Raw genomic sequence first — 13763 nt, forward strand, 5'->3', positions numbered from 1 at the left:
GCACATCAGGGTTACATATTTTATTAAATACACTGCCCTTAATATATAATCTTTTTTGTAGTAATGGTCAGCAGAGGCCAGTTCATATGGTTTTTCCACCATGAGTCTTCAGGACTAAAGCCGGCCTTTTGGTTTCTATGTAGCATGAAAAGTAATTTGTTTTAAGTTTAATTAAATGAAAAAGAGTAAAAAAGAGACTAGTGAGGGAACTGCTGTTGGGTTTCATGAACGTTCCACATCATTAAAATGTTACTTCAAAGGTATAAAATGTACTACATGCAAAAAAAATTGAGTATTTTATTTTTTGTTTCTGTAATTAAGTACAGTTCTTTAACCATAACCATGTACCTAATTAGGGTGTTTACATTTCGAGAAACTTCTAATTCACTACACTTGAATGTGTAATATCTTGCTTTTTACTCACTACTTTGAAGTCAATAAAATTTAATAAGAAGTTGTGATAAGAGTGTGTGAGGAGTAAGAGTTCTCTTGCTGAGTGTGTGCAACTATAAAACATTTATACAGATTTCATATGCAGGATGATGGAACGCTGAACTGCATCTATTATTCACATTGAGTTCTCATACATCACTACTTGTACTTTTCATATTTAGTGTACTGTAACCTTTGTATAGTAGAAATGTAAAATATACTGTTGCTGGAGTCATATTCAAGCAGGAGATTTGTACTCTCAAGTGCAGGAGATGCTACTGGTTTTCATCCCCATACTGTTGCAATTCATAAGAGAATTAAAGCACAGCCAGAAACGTGTTTTTCTTCCTTCACTGTGTATACAGGAGCACTCGAGTGAGACTGACTGACGCGTAATCGCTGAAAGACATCACGTACAACGCGAGTCATGCTGTGATCCAGAAGTTAACCAATGACAGACAAAATGTGTCCTATCATGTCTTTTTTTTTTAAACACCTCCTTCATATCACAGCGGCATCTCCTCTTGCTGTGGAACCTGAGCTCTGTGAGACACTCCGAGCAGCCTGTCCCTCACCCTCAAATCCAGCCAGCTCAGGGGAAAGTGCAGTCACCTACCATCTGCTATCTTTCTTTATGGAGGCTCTTAAGATAGATAGAGGAGAGACTGAAGTAACAACTGTTATCTCTTTGAGAACTATGCTACAGAACCCACATCAGAGTGTGCGTCGGGATGCAGGCAGCTCGTCTTGGATACTTTTTTAGTGCAATGTGTTGTTGTTGTTCATCCAAGGCCAAAGACCAGCAGATTTCTGGGATAATAATCAACCGCAAGTGAGAGGAATTACAAATAAAAAAAAACTAAATATTATCCATGCCAGTTAAATAAGAATTCCAGTATCAATTACACACACACACACACACACACACACACACACACACACACACACACACACACACACACACACACACACATATATATATATATATATATATATATATATATATATATATATATATATATATATATATATATATATATATATATATATATATAGGCCCATGGTGACCTATACATTATATTCAGCCTGACTAGCACAATTTTTACAATAACACACACTACATCATGCTGTTATATGGCTCCACTTGCAAAAGCCAGTCATGTTTAATATAAACAAAACAAGACGGGATGTGGGATATTAGCTCTGTGGATTGTAATCAAGAGTGTTTTGATGTGCAACTAAAAAAATGTCTTTTATTTATTGCTGTAAAAGTGGTAGAGCATGAACAATGTTTCTTTTTTTGCTTATTTAAAGCAGCTATTTAGCTTTAAATCTCTGTGTCCATGTCACTGTTCTAGCCTGAAAAGAGAAGATTGTTTTGCACATATGAAATGTGCCATAACTTTGGCCATGGCACCAAATGACTGACATCCAGTAGAGGGGAAAATGTACTACATGCCGACCATCAGGAAGATCTTAGATATCTTTGCTTTCATTTAAAGTGGACAGAAATTAACTTCATGGAAGGTAGTAAATATATACAGTAAGAAGAAGAATATATATATATACTACTAGAATTTTGTATACTGACTGTTTCACATAACTGTTATGGTCCCTGCCATTAAAGAGACAGTCGGGGATTTTCTTTTTATTACATTAACGTTATTATTATTATTAATTATTTCATTCTCTAAACAATAAAATATCTTAGAGAAGCCTATGATGCCCACCATCCAAGCAAGAAACCATTGCTTATTTTGCTACTCATTACATTGTCTGTAATAAAGAAAGCCTTCCCTTGTCCTAAAAATATCCTGAAAATATCGCCTGGAATTTTCTTCAAATTTTTTTATTGTCCTGTTTGGGTGAAACTGTGCACCCTATAGCATTAGATTCCTGTTCCTGTCTGACAGGGAATGAAACCAGATGCAGTCTTCTGCTGTTGTAAGCCATCAACATCAAGGTTTGCTGCACTGTGTGTTCTGAAAAGTGTTTCTGATCACCATGGTTGAAAATAGTGTTTATTTGACTTACTGTAGCCTTCTTGTTATCTTAAAGCAGTCTGGCTATTTACCTCTGATCTCTTTTATTGTTTCATTGAAACCCACTCGAAATCCTAGAGACTGCTGTGTGTGAGAATACCAGCTAGTTTCTGAAATATACAAACCAGTCCATCTGGTACCAACATCCTTGCCACAGTTGTAGTCACAGAGATCACACTTCAACCCTCATCTACACATATGTCAAAATGAGATAAATCTCCCCAAACAAAAGGTATATTATATATTATTAAATGTACAGTATTCCCCATTTACCATCATGTTTACGTGATAAAAATGATACTTTTATTAATAAATATCATTATTTCAAAATAAAACTCCATAAAAATGACTGTATTATATATATATATATATATATATATATATATATATATATATATATATATATATATATATATATATATATATATATATATAGTATTTCTACAGTTAATACTCTTCCTGTTTTCTCTCTGGTTGTGGTTTCTGAAATGACTTGCTTTTTTTCTGATTCACAAAAATCTAACATGCCATGCTGGTTAACTGGAAGACACAATTTTCGTTGAAATGATGTTTGTCTGTAAAAAGATAACAGTCTTTAGAGACTTGCTGTCTGACATGTTTCCTTGCACATGTGAGGACTGGTGGCTCTTAAAACTGGTCTGACTGTTTCCAAGAGTATTCTAGTGTACATTCATTTGAAATTACTAATGGACCACAGAATCAGTTGAAGATGAAGATAGAGATTTTGATTAGATGTAATTGTTGTATGGCATAATAAACCCTTTTTATCCTTCTCGGTCTCGGTCGCACTCGCTCTCAGATTGGTCTTTTGTGTAATCTAACTCAATCTCTTCAGCCTCCTCTCACATGACTGGAAATATAAATTGCTCTATGTCCAGCAAGCAGGGACATGCCATACCTGCTGATTGCAGTTGCTCCACAATCTTTAAAAACCTTATAAAGAATGCATATAGATTTTTTTTTTTTAATCTTAATTTCCTTCTTTGTATCTTTTTCTGTTTTCCAAGTGATGGATGCCGTGATTTCCCTCGCCACAGTCACGTCCTTGCCATTGGCTGTCTGGCCAAGAACAACTCCACGGGTCCCTCTCAGGGGTTTCATTAGACAAAAAAATGCTGTGGATAAACAAATGAACTAACCTCAAAAATTGTTAGTCTGTGCGTGGGAGAGTGCAGGGTGCCTAGAATAGCTTTTTCATAAAAGCTTGAGAAGCTTGGGTTTCAGAGTAGATCTGCATTATTTCACCATAAATGGCGCTACAACGTGATCACTCCCATCCATCACAATAAACCACCCGCCCCCAATTCCTGGCCCCGCCCACACCCACACCACGCCCTGCACACGATCAAGAGCTAGTCCCAGTTGGCTCTTCTGCAACAGCAATACTCAACACTACATATAGACATCCACAGACGCTTGTAAAAGAGTTTATACCCCCATGATTCCTGAGAAATTCGAAGAAAAATGGCTACATTACTCATTACTAAGAAAATGATCGTTTCAGTGATTTGTGTCCACTGATGCACTTTTTAGGGAGATGGTTGATCATTAAGGTCTTTTTTAAACAGTAGATAAAACAGTTATTTGTGCAAATTCATCTTTGAAATATTAATGTCTGCATATAATGAAATGAAATACAACTAAACATGAATAACTCCATATATTTAAAAAAAGCAAAAAAAAATCTAGTCTTGTAATGCTGTTCGAATTACATTTTTACAAAGACAAAGGTAAATTCATTTATTATTGTATAATCCATTTTAAACCGGTTAAAATAATCAAACAACAATCAATAATTATTGTATCAGAATTTCCTCAATGTGTGGAATTTTATAAATGCAAGTCGTGCAGAAAAGAAATTGGTGTGAAGTGGTGTGATTTCAAATTACTAAATTAAATAAATGATTTAAATAAATATATGATGTGGTACATTGGATTGAACTCTTCTTTAAAATGACAAAACTTTATACAACGCTGTATTCACAAGTAAAGAGAAAGAATGAAATAAACTTTTGTGTTATAATGACTTTATTTGCACAGTTTAAATAAAGGTTTGTTATTGATGTAGACATATTAACAATTGTTTCCATTCTATTCAGTCGTATCACAATACATTCAACATATTATTGGTTTTTCTGTTTGCTTTATGTTTTTCCTCTTAACAGAGTTTTAGGCTGATGGTATCATAAGTCTGCAACCTATTGAACCAGTGTTGATTAATTCATTGATATAGATTTAAAGCACGTTTGTATGCTGCTCTGGATAAGCACATCCGCTAAGAGCTGTAAATGTAAATGTAATATACATTAATACATAGTATGGTGTCAAAGTGAGCACCATTAACAAGTTAAAGGTTACTTAGAATTGGACAAACACTGCTGAAATAAGGCATAAACCAGAAATAATTCTACAAATAGTTTTACAGAGATTGAAAGATAGCAAAGCAAAACCAAGAATGGAACCCACCATACAAAAACAGACATAGCACGTGACCTGAAAGACATTTAATCAACAAGTAGTTTCCCCTGTATTTGTCTTTTGGTTTTTCTGTCTCTGAATCACAGATGTAAATTAGTGCCATGGATGTTGTTGCCAGAAATGTGGATCTGTTTGAACTGCTAATTTGGTAGCAGTTATATAACCTCATATATTAATGTTTATATATATATATATATATATATATATATATATATATATATATATATATATATATATATATATATATATATATATATATATTTTTTATTCTTTTAATGTGATTCTTTTAATTCATTCTCTTATATATATATATATATATATATATATATATATATATATATATATATATATATATATATATATATATATATATATATATATAAGAGAATGAATTAAAAGAACCACATTTGTACACATTACCCAATCATTTTTACTGTTTTTTTGGTGTTTTTTTTAGTTTATTCTTATCACAGACAGTAATGATAGCAGTGTAGAGTGTCCCCTTACAGGTCTAGACCTGCGGCTCATAAATCAGAGTAATTTCAAACCCGTTTGAGCTGTTTACTTTTGTAATCAAGCTTGACCTTGTACATTACACTCGATAAAGAAACTCACCAAACCTGATGCAGCCCGCTTCAGCCTTTTCTCCCTGACCTGATCACACCAATGTACCTATAAAGGAACCAAATCCTCCTTGAGCTTTCATGCTGTGTTACAATAGGTTTGATAATCCTGTTTCTCATTGCTTTATGTAAATACTAGTTTTTCATACAAACTTTATAAGCAGCACATCAACCTTTTATAAAGTCGAGGTGGATCAGGGGCAAATAAATAACGCAGTGGCTATTGAAAGGTCACAAGTTCAAATCCCAGCACTGCCAGGGTTCCACTGATTGACCCATAAACAAAGCCCTTTAAACTCAACTGCTCAGTTGTAAGTCACTCTGGATAAGAGCATCTGCCAGGTGCCATAAATGTTAATGTAAATAATGCCATATATTAAAATAAATGTGCAGGAGAGCCAGTTTGACACTTAAATACGTATTGCCTCATCAGTAACTTGTCAAGTGATCAGAATAGTTCTTTAATTATTTCTATCTGCAATACAAAACAATTATATTGACTAAAGTCTAATGATTTGAGAACTGATATTCGTATCTCAATTATTATTATAATTATCCCACATAAACTACAGTCAGCACACCTCAAGATATTGTTCAGAGATTTTCAGGACAATTAAAGACTTTTGTCTACATTATTTTGTTCTTAAAATTCTTTCCGACGAGTCACAATTCAACCTTTCTATTTTATATAAATGCATATATAAAATATATATATGTTACGCCAAATGATATTTATTTTATTATTGAGCTTTATATTTATTTATTTATTTATTTATTTATTTATTTATTTATTTATTTATTTATTTATTTTTATATTATCAGCATGAAACAGAAAAAAAGAAAGCTATCTGTATAACATTTTTTTTTATCCTTGATAAATATAAAAAAAAAATTCTGAGATATTTGTCAAATATTTTGTTTTGTTGTGGATAGTAGATTAGCTCCGTGAGGTGATATGGTACAGTATTGGTAATGCGATAATGGTAATGGAGAAAAACCTGCCTGGAATTACACCATAGTATGTACCAACCAGTTGAAATGAAGTAATAATCAGCACTGTGGTACAAGGAAGCAGTAATGTACACCGTGTACAATGTGAATAAAAGCAGGTTTAAATATAAAGGAAAAGGATCATGACATTACAATACACTATGACATCACCTCCAAAGTTTAAAACATGAGCCTTACATAAATCCTTCACCTTCCCTGTGACATGATTTGTACAAAGAGGTGAAAAAAAACGTAAAACAAATAAAATTTCGGTAGGTCTTTGAGTCTCATGCTCATGCTCACAGTTTCAGAGTAAGCAGTAGATAAATCCTTCTGCATTGCTTTCAGAAAGATTTGAAGGATTTATGCTTATTAGTCTTTTATTTCAACAGTCCAAAGTTACTCCTTTTCAAATAAAGGCTCCGAGTTCTTACTGTGAATGAAAGCCATAAGACATCAGCACTCGGGAGTAAAAAGCGCGTCCTCTGTTTTTCTGTTGGCTCATTTTTCCACCTCGGTGTGAGATCTCTGAATCGTTCTCTGTGATTCATTCAGGCCAGGGCCTTGCGTCATGGACTCAAAAGACCGTTAAAGAGTCGACTTAATTGCCCTGTTTGCTCGCCACTGCCAAGTCAGAGCCTTGTGGTGTCAGAACTGCTGCAGGACACTGCCAAGCGAGGAGCTTGTTTGACTGTTGAGCTTACTCGCCAGTTGAACTAATCCCATGTTCCTGGCCTGAGAGACAGTTTGGAAAACAGGGAGCTGGCACATGGAAAGAGCTGTCAGTCTGCAGAACTATAGAAGATCTGGGTTTAATTTGTGAAAGAGGAACGGGCAGGACTACGGGGTGGTATGGGCTTTTGTATTAAAGTGTCAGGTCACTCTTTGTGTAGGTTTTGGGTTTGAAGGGATTGTGCCTGAGGCGAGAGCATAGAGAGATAGATCAGGCGGGATTCAAGGAAAATTTGGGAAGGTCCAGTTACATAAATTCTTTATTTACAAAGCAGCTAACTTGAATGAACAGCAGGAACACTTACAACATTTTATTTTTGCCATTATGCATTAAATTGGAGCTATTAATGAGAAAACTAAGTGGTTTTGCTTCATAGTGACACTTCATAACATATTTAACTATCTAGAATCCAGTTTGGTCACAGAGAGAATAAACTCAAAAAATGTGAAAATGGAACCATATAATCTGATTTGTGGCTCGATTGGATTAAAATCAGATTGGAAAACCGACCAATACATTTTGACTGAAAGGTGCATTCTGAAAACAATCTGTAAAATAGAATATATAAACGATCACATTGGACATTCTTCTCAACCAGGTTCAAAAGTACTTTACTCACATCTGTACGTCTCTCCACGTACAGAATAATTGTAAAGCACAAAGATGAAGATGTTTTGATACAAACAGTACATTCCGAATCTGCAGTTGAATTCTTTCAGACTGATGTGTAAACATACTTAATTGCTGTTTTGCTGAAAGGAAAGCTACACGAAACAAAATTTACAAGCATAAGGTCTGTAGCATTGTAGCTAGTCTCTGATCCGAAGAGCTAAATCATTTTCATAAATACATGTTCTTAAGCACAACAAAGCTGGGTGGAAATATGTTTAGAAAAGTCAAACTGCTGAACGAATTTTTGTTTTTTGTTTGATGTAATTTTTGTTTCTTGGTTCCTGTCTGCTTTGCTGACCCTGTAGCCAAGTGCAATCTGTGCGATTTTGACCACGATTTGGTCGTCTGTGAGGATTTTAGAAAATCTTATTATCTTCCTATAAAATTTTTAGTCTAAAATGTGTACCCTTTGATCGCTGATATGATAATTTTCACTGACAGCTGATTAATGGCTAATCATTTTTGAACTCCAATTAAATTCTGCCAGTGTCAGAAGATTTAAGACTCTATCCTGCAGTGTGATTTCTCCTACAATGACTGCCAAACCAAGAACCAATACTAGCGCCAAACCTGATGACGCAATTAGCGTGAAAACTTTAAACCACCTCGGGGGAAAATGTTGGAATGAGTCAGGTGGACAGTACAGAAGGAAGAGAAACTTATTGAGTTATAGAAGGAAAGGGGTGTTTGTATGACGTTTTCATTATTAAGGGATGTCTTGGACAAAATTAACACATTGTTTTTGTTTGCTGCTTGGTAACGTTAGCAAAAGATCGCGGGTCTGAACGTGTCACAGATTGATGACGTAAAACTTCTGAGAAGTCTTTTTCTTGTGTGCATCGTTTTTTGACTGTCTGATGTTATGACAACTGAGATTTTACAGTGTGACATGAAGATCATGTTTGTACAGTCTGACAAGCAACAATCGCAAAGCACTATAAAAGTGTGAACCCGGTCTAAAATATATATGGATCAGATCTGATCTGAATTGAAATGTTTTGCTCTGTTTGCAGTCTTTCTTGGCTATAAATATTGCATAAGAGTACTGGAGCATGTCAAAGCAACACAGTAAGAGGCCCATGGACCAGAGTGGAGTCCTCAATTACGTTTGTGCAACAAGACTATGGTATTTCACAACCATGGCTCACATTGTGTGCATGTGTGTGTGTATTTGTGTGTGTGTGTGTGTGTGTATGTGGGGCCTGTATTCTGTGTGTGAACATCCAGACTCCCATGTTTCAAGGCTTTTTTTAAACCTTAAATCCTGATGAGTGATGATTGTGCCAGGCGCTGAAGAGTCTGCAGGGACTTGTAGGTGTCATGCGCTTGCCTGTGGGGTACGGCGTGTGTTTACGTGAGAGTGACAGCTAACGGTAAAGCCCTGACCAGTTTTTCTGGTTCTCCGAGCCATCATGCGTCGGCTTGTCTTCTGAAAGCATGGGAATCAGCGTGTCTCTGCTACGCTGCTGACGCATGGAGATCTGTTCCCGTTCCACTCATCTGTTTATTATTTTCCTGTGAGGACTTGAAACTTTATGAGGTAAAAAGAAATGATCAAGACAGAAGGGTGGAACGAGAATTCGAGATTCGATCCTGAACATTTCCTAACGTAATCCTGAGGGAAAAAAAAATTAAGGGTGATGGTTTTTCCTTCAGCAAAGCCATATTGTTTTTTTCCAGATTTTCTAGCCCACTTTACATGCCCTTTTGGTGTTATCTTTGGCAAACAGCTCACTTGAGAGCATTCCTGTGGCCTGGAGAGGAAATTTAATACTAATGTTACTCACAATGGACACCTGTCACTGTCCTTTAGGCAAAGCATCATATTTGAAGAAGCCATGCTCTCTCGGAGGACAGTTCTGCTTGAATAACAACAGAAAAATTGCCCGAGGTGCCATGATATATGATTATATGCCAGAAATCAGAGACTATTTTACGTCACATCCTGGGTGTGTGTTGGTGTCATTGTTGGTGTCGCTCTGTTTTATCTTTTACATCTTAAGATTACTACACAGTGATTTCATTTTCTTATCACTCTTTTGACTACAACTTAATTTTTTTTGGCAAGAAGGATGCCGGGGAGGAGGTTAGTTTTTGGATTTCTGGTGGACCAGGAAGGTTTGCCTTAGTCTTTGGCAGAGTCTGTTCAAAGCAAAGGTTCAGCATATAACTCACCCAATTTATTAAATGTCTATGTTTAAAAGCTATGTTTTTAAGAACTATGCTTGGAACCAATGTAACTTTACCTCTGAGAACCTATTTAGCTTTTAGTTTAGTTCTCTTCTGTCAACAAATGAGATTGATAAACCCAAATCAGATCTAGATCCTCTAGTGGAAACACAAAAGGTTTCAAAAGTCCTTCTTGTTGTGAACACCCCTCTCTAGAAAAATGGCAGAATAGTAAACATCAACCAATGGGACCAGAAACTAAATCCGAACTGGCTAAGAAACAAACTTCAAGTTCTTCAGTTTGTTAAATTCTTCCTTCTTAAAAAGTTTTTTTGATGTTAATATTAAAATAGAAAAAAATAGAAAACTCAGCCAATTATATTTCTGGAATTTGATTTCAGGAACTAAATCAGATCTGGTTCCTCCAATGGAAAAACACCTAAAGGTACTGAATGTATAAAGTCACAAGTTGCTTGACTGCAGATGCTTCATCCATCACCAAATGAGCAATCCTCCTCCAACCTTGCCAAAACACAATAACAATGGCACACACCCTGGATGTAATGCAAATTAGTATCTGATTCCTGACATATAATAATGTGCCAGGCCATAAATAAATATATATATATATATTGTTGACGGATGCCCGCTGTGAATAATGAGTAATGAGTAAAACAAGTATTTGATTACAAAAGCTTGCTATTGTTGAGCGTAACTCTGCTGGAAAAGCAGGAAGTTCCTGCATTTATATACAGCAGTTATAATCTACATTAGTGTTACCATCAAGTATCAGGAAGCAAAATATAACCAACAAATCATTTTGCAGCTCTTGGAAAAAATGTTATCCATTGTGCAGGTTGTGTTATTTTTACTTTCATTATGCAATAGTCATAAAAGAAAGAAAAAACCACATGCTATAACTGTGTAAATACCCAACACACCACAATCCCAATTGAAATTTTTTTTACTTTTTCCACAGGCGTCTCCAAGACCTACAGAGGTGTTGAAAACAGAAGCTCTTAATGAAACCATTAATCTAATGTAATCACAATTGTGGATGGTCCATTAATGGCTAAAACGTACAGTATTATAAGGGGAATAAAACTGCTATAAAACATTGAGTATCTCACTAGCTAATTGTTAATTATTTTCCTTTAACCTCATGCCCTTTTGTGTTTTATTCCTGACTTATTGGATCATTAATGAAACTTATAAAAATGTTTTATAAAAATTTATTTTTGTTCAAACAATGAAAACCTCTCACTAAGCAGGTCTGCCAGAAACCTAGCTAGTAACTATTTACTACAGACTAATTATTTAGCCAGCTATTTTCACTTTTACTACAAACAATGTCAACATTGTTTTTGACAGAATGGCACAGAAGAGGGAATAAATCTTTAGGAATATCAATACCCTGAATTCCTAAAAAGTTTTTGATGTTGAAAATATAGTGGTAGAAACCCCAGCCAATGATATTTCAGTAATTTTATTACAGGAACCAAATCAAATCTGGTTCCTCTAGTGGAAAAACACCTAAAGCCACTATATTCATAAAGTTCAATAAGTTGCTTGCCTGTAGCAGCTGAAAATGTATCTACAAGCAGGTATTCCAGAAACCTAGCTATTAACGTAGACTAGCTATTTAGCCAGCTATGATGACTTTTACTACAAACTATGTCATGGCCACATTGTCTTTTGACAGAATGGCACAGGAAAGTGAATACATGGAACCAATTTCCTTTATATTGCTAAGCAGTATGGCTGACATACAATGTAATTATGCTTAGCTTGATCGAAGTTATGCAACTTTCATGAGTGCCATTTACAACTTGTGGTTGAATATGAGAAATTTTGAGAGGGCCGTACATCAGGATCTTGTAAACGGGGTGAAGGGTCAGTTTCTCAGCAGAAAAATGCTGCTGAAATGTCAGTGTGGTGGCATTTTGAGAAGGTTGTGTATCTGGGAGATGAAGGTGTTGTACAGTGTAATTCAAATCATTCATTTTGTGTTGTGAACCAGAGAGCACGGCTATGGTGGGTCTTGACCCCATGATCCCACTGCTCTTGTCCTGAAGCCTGAGGAGCTGAATGTTTCTGCTTAGACAGAGACAAGAACAGTCATGCCAGGACACCCCTCCCCAAGCTTTTTTGCAAAAAGTTACATTCCGTGACACACTTTTCCCACCGAATCCCAAACACACAACTCTATTCTTTCCTGGCTCAGGCCCAGAAAAGTGGGTGTTCACATGAGAGGGGTCATGCACGCTGCCCGAGGCGATGCTGACCCTCCTGGGCCGAGGGTACGGCCCACCACCAGGGAAACACTCTATCCCCTGTCAAACAATGAGGAGTCCACGTTCGGATTCAGGAACACACACTCACTGTCACACAGTCAGTCGGCCGCTCAGTAATACACACAAATGTCAGTACATGTGATCTACATTTTCCATTCCTTTGTTGGTCAGGCTTTATTTTCCTGATGGCTGAGGTTTCAAGTTATGCTTTAACGAGAGCAAAAAGTGACCTCTTGGGACAACACAGGCCTGTTCCCTGAAGAGCAATCCCACCTTCTGTGTACCTAGTGCTCTCCAGGAAGGTTTAAACTCAGCCTGAGGCACTGAGGAACACCCAGCACCACTCCTCTTTTCTGTTACAGGTTCATGGAGTCGAGAGGCAACTTGAAGGCATATGAAAGTTATCTGAAATATACACATTTTACAAACACCTTACTGTTTGAAACCTGTAAATAAAATTCATGCTTCCATATTTCCATTAACCAGAGTTTTGTGGTCAGTATGAGGAAATCTGAGAACCTTATGAAAGTATCAAGGATTGAACCGGTGACTCTAAATCAGCATCGCTAGTCATTTATATTTTGATTTGAATACAGATTTATTTATTAGAAAAAAAAACATTTTTGGTTCTAGCTACAATTTTTGTAATGAATAGCTCTTGAAAGACCATTTTCAATAAAAGTGTTGCTAATGGATTTGAACAATACTTATACGAGTATTTGACTCATATTAAAAGTGCACTAGTCCTCAACACCAAGACACATCTTAGTGAAAAGTCAAAAACTGTTGATTTGTGAGTGTTAAATTCCTAAAATTCAAATCAAACTGTAAATCTCAACACTGCATAAACAAATAACACAACAGCCTCATTAACATGCCAGAATGTAACAATGATCAAACAAGTTGGTCATAAAAAAGACAAAGTAGTACGGCAATAAAAAAAAAAATCTTCAAATAAAATGCCACAAAGTAGAAAAACCATTATTATTCAATCTGCAAATGAATTAAAAGTAAATAATTTAGATAAAGTAAAAACAAATATTTAGAGCTGATTGTGATTTGATGCACTGCTCAGTCTCAGAGACGGCCAGCGTTTTTATTAAACTTTTTTTGGAATTTATTCTAGCTCGTTTTCGACCGAAAATAAGGCCAAAAAGTCAGACACAGGCAGCAGATATTGATAGGGGAGTGTTGTGTCTTAATCACACCTTCATCAGAGATGCTAAATGTAATTAATAACGCTTATTGTTTATTTAAATACAGTGAAGTAAAAAGTATATCTATTGAATCATAAATGTAGTTGAGTAGA

The sequence above is a fragment of the Silurus aristotelis genome (genome assembly GCF_946808225.1).
Source record: "Silurus aristotelis genome assembly, chromosome: 21".
Lineage (NCBI taxonomy): Eukaryota > Metazoa > Chordata > Actinopteri > Siluriformes > Siluridae > Silurus > Silurus aristotelis.